Consider the following 8,143-nt stretch of genomic DNA (forward strand, 5'->3'; position numbering starts at 1 on the left):
TTTTTAGTAGAGACAGGTTCTTGTTCTTGCTCAGGCTGGTCTCAAACTCCTGAGCTCCAGGGGTCCTCCTGCCTTAGCCTCCCAGAGTGCTAGGATTATAGGCGTGAGCCACTGTGCCTGGTCTATTAGACATTCTTTAAAAGACAGAACTGTAATAAAGGGGTGGCTTTGAGCAGAATGTTTTTAAATCTACTCTGGTAATCTTCAAGTTTCATAAGATGTGATTCAATTCTTGCTTATTTAAGTCAGACCTAGTAAAAGTTCCTGTTTTTTTGTGATTTGAGTAACAAGACCATGTGCATTATTTCTGAGTTTTGAGGATGCTACCCTGTTTCCCCGAAAATAAGACAGTGTCTTATTTTAAGGTGTGCTCCCAAAGATGCGCTAGGTCCTATTTTCAGGGGACGTCTTATCTTTCCTGTAAATAGGTCTTATTTTCGGAGGATGTCTTATTTTCGGGGAATCAGGGTAATTGGTCGATCATAACGAGCCTCTCTACGTCCTCCAGGCAGATACAGAGGTGCTGCCAGACTCCAGGGTCAGCTCCCAGAGCCTGATTTCTGCTACATACTTCTGCTTATGCTAGTTACCAAAGTTCCCACTAATGCTGAAGCCATCTCCTTTTGTTTTAAGTTTTTCATTTGTTTTTGTTTTACCCTATGGATTTGGTCAGGCCTGCACTGAGTTTTGTTTTGTTTTGTTTCAGTTGAGGTCTTTTTCTGTTGCCCAGGCTAGGGTGCAGTGGCATGATCGATCATAGCTCACTGCACCCTAAAACTCCCAGACTTATGTGATCTTCCTGCTTTGACCTCCCAAGTAGCTTGGACTATATAGGTGCTTTGCCACCATGCTTGGTCAATTTTTTTTTTTTTTTGAGACAGAGCCTTAAGCTGTTGCCCTGGGTATAGTGCTATGGCAATGTCCAACTCCTGGGCTTACGCTATTCTCTTGCCTCAGCCTCCCAAGTAGCTGGGACTACAGGCACCCACCACGATGCCCAGCTATTTTTTGGTTGTAGTTGTCATTGTTGTTTGGCAGGCCCGGGCTGGATTCGAACCTGCCAGCTCTGGTGTATGTGGCTGGCACCTTAGCCGCTTGAGCTACAGGTGCCAAGCTGCTTGGTCAAGTTTTAATTTTTTCTAAAAAGATGGGGTCTTGCTGTGTTGCCCAGACTGGTCTTAAATACCTGACTTTAGGTGATCCTCTTATCTTAGACTCCTATACCTAAGATTACAGGCCACTATACCTGGTCTCTGAATTGAGTTTTGACCTGAATTTATTTCCTAAACTCTTGTTTAATTCCTTTTCTACACTAGATCATAAGTTAGTTTCCCATATTCCTCCTAGATTGGAGTTTTCCTCCTTATTATTGCTTTAATTTTACAGAATATTTCTGCAGCATGATCTCATTTTTTTTTTTTTTTGAAACAGAGTTTCACTTTGTCACCCTTGGTAGAGTCCTGTGGTGTCATAGCTCACACGCAGGGGTCCTCAAACTATGGCCTGTAGGCCACATGCGGTGGTGTGATTGTATTTGTTCCCATTTTGTTTTTTTACTTCAAAATAGATATGTGCAGTGTGCATAGGAATTTGTTCATAGTTTTTTTTTTTAACTATAGTCTGGCCCTCCAACAGTCTGAGGGACAGTGAACTGGCCCCCTGTTTAAAAAGTCTGAGGACCTCTGGCACAGCAACCTCAAACTCTTGGGTTCAAGTGATTCTCTTGCCTTGGCCTTCCAAGTAGCTGGGACTACAGGTACTCACCACAATGTCAGGCTATTTTTAGAAACAAGGTCTTGTCCTGGCTCAGGCTAGTCCCAAACTCCTCAGCTCAGGCAATGCACCCGCCTTGGCCTTAAAAAGTGCTAGGATTACAGGTGTGAGTTACCGCTCCTGGACCCTCATTTTTTTTTTTTGTTGTTGTTGTTAATTTAGTTGAGATTCATTCTATAATCATCACCAACTTAACATCTTTAGTCAAACAGCTCCAGAAGTCACAGAGCAGAAAGACTTTTAGCCAAATTAAGCTGTTAAAAGCACTTAATTTGTTAAGTCAATTTAAAACACACAGGGAGACACAGGGTAAAGAATAGGGTTAGTGAGCAGACCTAGGGCAGAGTGTGAGCAGAGTACAGGACATGTTCTCTGAATCCTAGTTCAGGACAGTGTCCATTGATGTGTTTGTCATTTGTCTGTATCATCAGCTGTCCTTATGGTGATGTCATGGGGACCAGAGTCAAAATCTGAGCCAGGGGGCCCAATCAGACAAGGTGCCCATGGCTATAGGGACAAGGATGCCTGGTTCCTTGGCAGCTGGTCAACTAGCTGGCTGAGAAGCTATGGGTGTCTTTTTTGTTTTCTCCTTATTATTAATTCACATTCATTTTGATTGGAGATTATGGGTTTCATTTGCATTTCTTAGACAGAGGACACATAGGGCCAGAAAAGATGTCACCAATGGGTGGTTAGATTAAAACCTTATGAATATTTAGTGCCTCAAGTGTCTTCGCATATTTAAAGTAATGAATTTTGGGTATCTCCCAGTCTTTCCATCGCCCTGTGTGTGTGTTTAACACACACATGCTGTGCTTGCTAATTACTTTTTTTTTTTTAATACAGTCTCACTCTCTTGCCCAGGCTAGAGTGCCGTTGTGTCATCATAGCTCACTGCAATTTCAAAGTCCTGGGTTCCAGTGATCCTCCTGCCTCAGCCTCCTGAATAGCTGGGACTACGGGTGCCGACCACCACGCCTTGATAATTTTTCCGTATTTTGTAGAGGTGGCTGATCTTGACCTCCTGGCCTCAGGAGATTCTCCTGGGGGACGCACAGTCTTGGCACGGCTTTCCCAGTCCCAGGCAGCGGCCTCTTCACCCGTGGCGGGAGCATCTACGCTCTCAGAGACGCCAATGTGCGTCCAGTGATCCGGCCAGCAAGGCCAGCGCGAGCCTGGGGCAGCTGCAGACACCAGGTCACCGTGACCCCGATTTTGGATTTACCGCGGTGGGGTGGGGTGGTGGGAGCCTGAATTTGACTAGCGACTGTTTGCGGGGACGCCAGACGCCGTGTTGTGGAACATAACCGATCGTGTCAAGTCTGAAGAGGACTGAGAGGGTCCCCACGACGCGAGCCGCAAGGGGAACCAGCGAACCCCCCGCCTCTCCTCCGGCTGACAGCACCTCGACAGCCCGCGCCGCCCCTCTGCCACACTGGGGTCGCCGACTGCCAGCCGCCACCTTACTTTCCACCTCCCTACCAGCAGCTGGCCGGCTCGCAGTCGGCCGACCCCTCCTCGCGTCTGGGGAAGGCGTGGGCCGCGGCGGTCGACCGCCGTCCACCCCCTGCGCCAGCCCGCGCCCGCCGGCCGGCAGCCAGCAGCAGGGCGCCCGGCCGGCCTGGGCCCCACCTCTCCGGACTGCAGGGCGCTCGACTGGCCTGGGGCCCACCTCTCCGGACTGCAGGGCGCCCGGCCGGCCTGGGGCCCACCTCTCCGGACTGCAGGGCGCTCGACTGGCCTGGGCCCCACCTCTCCGGACTGCAGGGCGCCCGGCCGGCCTGGGCCCCACCTCTCCGGACTGCAGGGCGCTCGACTGGCCTGGGGCCCACCTCTCCGGACTGCAGGGCGCTCGACTGGCCTGGGGCCCACCTCTCCGGACTGCAGGGCGCCCGGCCGGCCTGGGGCCCACCTCTCCGGACTGCAGGGCGCTCGACTGGCCTGGGCCCCACCTCTCCGGACTGCAGGGCGCTCGACTGGCCTGGGGCCCACCTCTCCGGACTGCAGGGCGCCCGGCCGGCCTGGGGCCCACCTCTCCGGACTGCAGGACGGTGTGGTGAGCGCCCGCAGGGATGCCGCCGCCGCCGCAGTGCACGCCGCAGATGCCGAGGGCCTGGCCGGGAACCTGGGGCTGAGCGACCTTGGGCTCCAGACGCGGGAGGTGCAGAATGTCCACCACCAGCGTCTGCTGCTGCACCAGCGGACTGTTACTCGCCAAGGTCCTACTTCGATGACCAGCGTCCCTCTGAGCCTCCTTGTCAGAGGAGTTGGTGGGAGCCATGATGAATCCCGGAGAGGTCTTCTGCGCAGTCCCCGGAAGACTGTCCCTGCTCAGCTCCACGTCTAAATGTGAAGTGACAGTGGCGGAACTTCAGAGGCCACTGTCCCCTCCTGAATGCTTCAATGCCTCATTACTGGGATGTGTTCTCAGAAGAGCCAAATCAAAAAATGGAGGCTGGTCCTTGCAGGAGAAGGTGGACAAGGTGGGGTTGAATCTTCCAGCCGGCGACGCCTAGCTGCTCCCGTGACTCTCCTGACATCGTTAGAAGAAGGTGAAGCCGTTCATTTGGCTCTGGACTTTGGGTACGTCTGCGAAGCCGAATTCCCTTGTAAAACGGTGGCAGCATATTTAACCAGACCACCCCACCTTGGAGGAAGAACAGGCTGCTGGCGGCCCAGCAGGTGTGTACGAATTCACAGACCTTCTCAATCAAGACCCGACACCCGGTGCGAACAGCAGGCCTCTCCCTGTCCTGGACCAACGTCCAGAACTGCTGTCTCACTGCAGCTTGATCACCCGCGGGCCTGGCAGCTAGGCCATCCGGAGTGCCCTGTCTGCCCTGCAGAACTACATCAAAGAAGCCCTGATAACCACGGACAAATCCTTCCTAAACCCCGGAGTCCAGAATCCAGCGGATTCTGACAAAACCTTGGAGAAGATGGAGCAGCATAGGAAGTAACACAGGGATGAAGACAGGGCCTGAGACTCAGTGAGGCCCAGGCCTGGAAATCCTCCCAACCCGGGCACACCTTGGCCTGGCGAAAGTCTGTTACCTACTTTACTATTATATTATTATATTAAAAGGCCTCCCTTGGTTTCTGGATCAGCAAAAAAAAAAAAAAAAGGATCCTCTTGGCTCAGCCTCCCAGAGTGCTAGGATTACAGGCATGAGCCACCACACCCAGCAGAACGGCCATTCTTTGTCTAACATGTCCTAGACATTTTGCAGGTGTCTTCCAAGCTCCACACTTACTAACTTCTTATCTGAACTTCCATCTTAGGTTTCTTCCTTTGCATTTTTCTTTCTTTTCATAGCAGCATTGACTATTAGCAAACAATACCCCAAAACACACACTATACTACGCTACCCCTATCCCAACCTGTTGAGAAATGGGGCTGGAGAGAGCGAGGGAGTCAACATGGACTTCCCTACTGTCTCGGGTTCTCTTCTGTGACTTTCTCATTAATAAGGCTGTTGGGGGATGAGGCTTTCCACGTGCAGCCTAAAGAGCTGCCGATGCTGGACTCCAGGACAAGACCTGTCCACGCAGTCACTGAGAGCCCTGGACAGCTGGTATAGGAACCGTTCAGCTCCTCACTTTGGGGGGAAGTGGTCTCCTAAGACTCAGGCACAGGGAAGCAGAGAGTGAACACTTCTGAAGATGGGCAGATCCTGAAGAGTGAGGGAAAGGACAGACAGGAGGTGAGCCACAGAGACTTGGTGCCTTAGTGTGCCGAAACAATGCAAAGCTATAAAACAGAGCAGCATCTCAGAGGTTGACTCTTGTGCAATGAGTTAACTGGCATGCCTGACCGTGGAAGCTGAGAAGTCCCATGATCTGCTGTCTGCACGCTAAAGACCAAGGAGCACCGTGATGTGATTCAGTTCAAGTTCAAAAGTCTGAGAATCTGGGATGCCAGGGAAGGTGGGTAGGGTGATGGCCTAACCTCTGGAATCCAAGAGCCTGAGAACCACAAGTTGTGATATCTGAGGGCAGGAGGAGGCAAATGTCCCACAGAAGAGCCTGAATTTTCCCTTTCCCTCTGCTTTTTGGTTCAATTTGGGTATTTGGGCTCCAATTAGACAATGCTGACCCACACTGGGAAAAGCAAATTTCTTTCCTCAATCTGCCAATTTAAATGCCAGTCTCTAACACCCTCATGGACACACCCAGAAACAATGTTTTGCCAGCTCTCTGGGGGTCTCTTAGCCCAGACAAAGTGACATATAAAATTAACCATTACAGTGGCCAACTGACAAAGTCTGCGTAGGAAGAAATTGAACACCAGGGCTCATCAACAAGTAAAAGACACATTATTTGCCATCCCCCGACACACAGACATTGAGATGCATTGATTATATGTAATTTTTAGATGTTAATTGTAATTCCAAATTACATCAGGAAACTGAGATAGTATGATGGGTGTGAAAAAACCTCCATTTGGAGTCTCCATATGTGCATATGTTTTTATAGAGGTTTGCATATATAAGCATTTTTAATATGGAAAAATAACACACTAAAACATTTAATATTGATCTTCTGAGGATCGGATTGAGAAGACAAAGTTTTAAAATTTTCTTTCTGTAGAGTCTATGTTTCTTTTATATTTTTATAACTTCAAAAATATTGTAAAATCCTCTTTATCCATTTGAGTCATGTTTGAGTCATATCCTACTTACCGAGTAGGAACTCTTGGCTCACTATTATTAAATCAATGGTGCTTGCATTTCTGAAATGGCCTTCTGCTAGGAAAAGTTGGGAACCCTAGAAACTGGCTGAACTTATGAAATGGTTAGACCATGTAGGAGGTACCTTAGCTTTATTAAAACTCCACCAAATACTTACTGTGCAAAGTTACATAAGTCATTATTATGGGTCCAATTGTCCCCTCAAAATTCATAAGTTGAAGTCCTAATACCCAATACTTTAGAATGTGACTATATTTGGCGACAGGATCCTTAAGAGGTAATTAAGTTAAAACGAGGTCATTAGGGTGGGTTCTAATCCAATCTGACAGATGTCCTTATCAAAAGAGAAAATTAGGTCGCAGAGACATACTAAGGGCAGGCCATGTGGGGACACAGGGAGAAGATGCCATGTAAGCCAGGCAGAGAGGCCTTATAAGGAATTAGCCCTGACAACACCTTGATCTGAGACTTCTATTCTTGAGCACAGTGGGAGAATAAATTTTTGTTGCTTAAGCCCTCCGTAGGGCTTAGTTATAGCAGACCTACAAAGCTAATACAGCCACCTGACGCTCATATGTGTTATGTTTTTATTCTAATGAAATGTTAAAAAGAAAGATTACTGCCTCTTATTTATGTTTAATGATTTGTTTAATGTTTCAGCTTTTAACTTTTTTTCTGGGAGGATAGCATCTTGCTCTGTTGTCCAGGCTGGAGTGCAGTGCTGTGATCACAGCTCGCTATAGGCTTGAACTCCTGGCTCAAGTAATACTCCTGCCTCACTCTCCAGAGTGGCTGGGATGAGCCACTGCAGCCAGCTCAGCTTTTAACTTTTAAAACTTTTTCCATATAGGCCAGGCGCCCTGGCTCATGCCTGTAATCCTAGCCCTTTGAGAGGCCAAGGCAGGTGGATCACCTGAGCTCAGGAGTTCAAGACTATTGTGAACAACAGCAAGACTTCATTTTTACTAAAAATAGAAAAACTAGACAGGCATGTGGTGGGCTCCTGTAGTCCCATTTATTCAGGAGGCTGAGGCAAGAGGATTGCTTATGCCCAAGAGTTTGAGGATGCTGTAGCCATGATGGCACGCCACTCTATCCAGGGCAACAGAATGAGACTGTGTCTCAAAATATAAATAAATAAACAAATAAATAAATAAAAATAAAACTTTCCCCATAATTCTTTGCTTTTTATCCTCAGGATAATCCAGTGCAGGAAGGTATATTAAGTATTTTTGTTTTACAACTAAGGAAACTGAAGCATAAAAGGATTAAGGAACTTCATAGAAATCTCCTAATGAGTGGTACCCTGAACCAACAGCCTTTCTCTTTATCATTTTCAACCTATCAAATGGAGTATTTCATAATACCTGTCTTAGATGGTGCTTATTTCCAAATAGGTCACTTTCATTCACCCAACATATTGATCAACTTGTGTGTGTCAATCTCGCTTAGGAGTTGAGAAAATGATGGGGAGAATGTGGCCTCTGCTTTTAAAGCCCACACTGTCTAGATGTGTTGACAGACATAAGCACAAAATTTTATATAGTACTTGGAAAGTGCTATGATCACAGCAGGAGCACAGCAGTGTAGGAACACCACGGAGGATGTCTCTATAGACACAGTGCAATGCGACTGGGCCTTGAAGAATGCAAAGGAGTTTGTCAGACAGTGATGGGGGT

General features: G+C 48.2%; 1 pseudogene; it reads left to right on the forward strand.

The window, feature by feature from the left end:
• The first annotated feature begins 444 nt into the window (after window positions 1-444).
• Window positions 445-4,733, forward strand: LOC128598205 (transcription factor AP-2 gamma-like; annotated as a pseudogene).
• Window positions 4,734-8,143: the final 3,410 nt, after the last annotated feature.

This window comes from Nycticebus coucang, chromosome 2 (assembly GCF_027406575.1).
Source record: "Nycticebus coucang isolate mNycCou1 chromosome 2, mNycCou1.pri, whole genome shotgun sequence".
Lineage (NCBI taxonomy): Eukaryota > Metazoa > Chordata > Mammalia > Primates > Lorisidae > Nycticebus > Nycticebus coucang.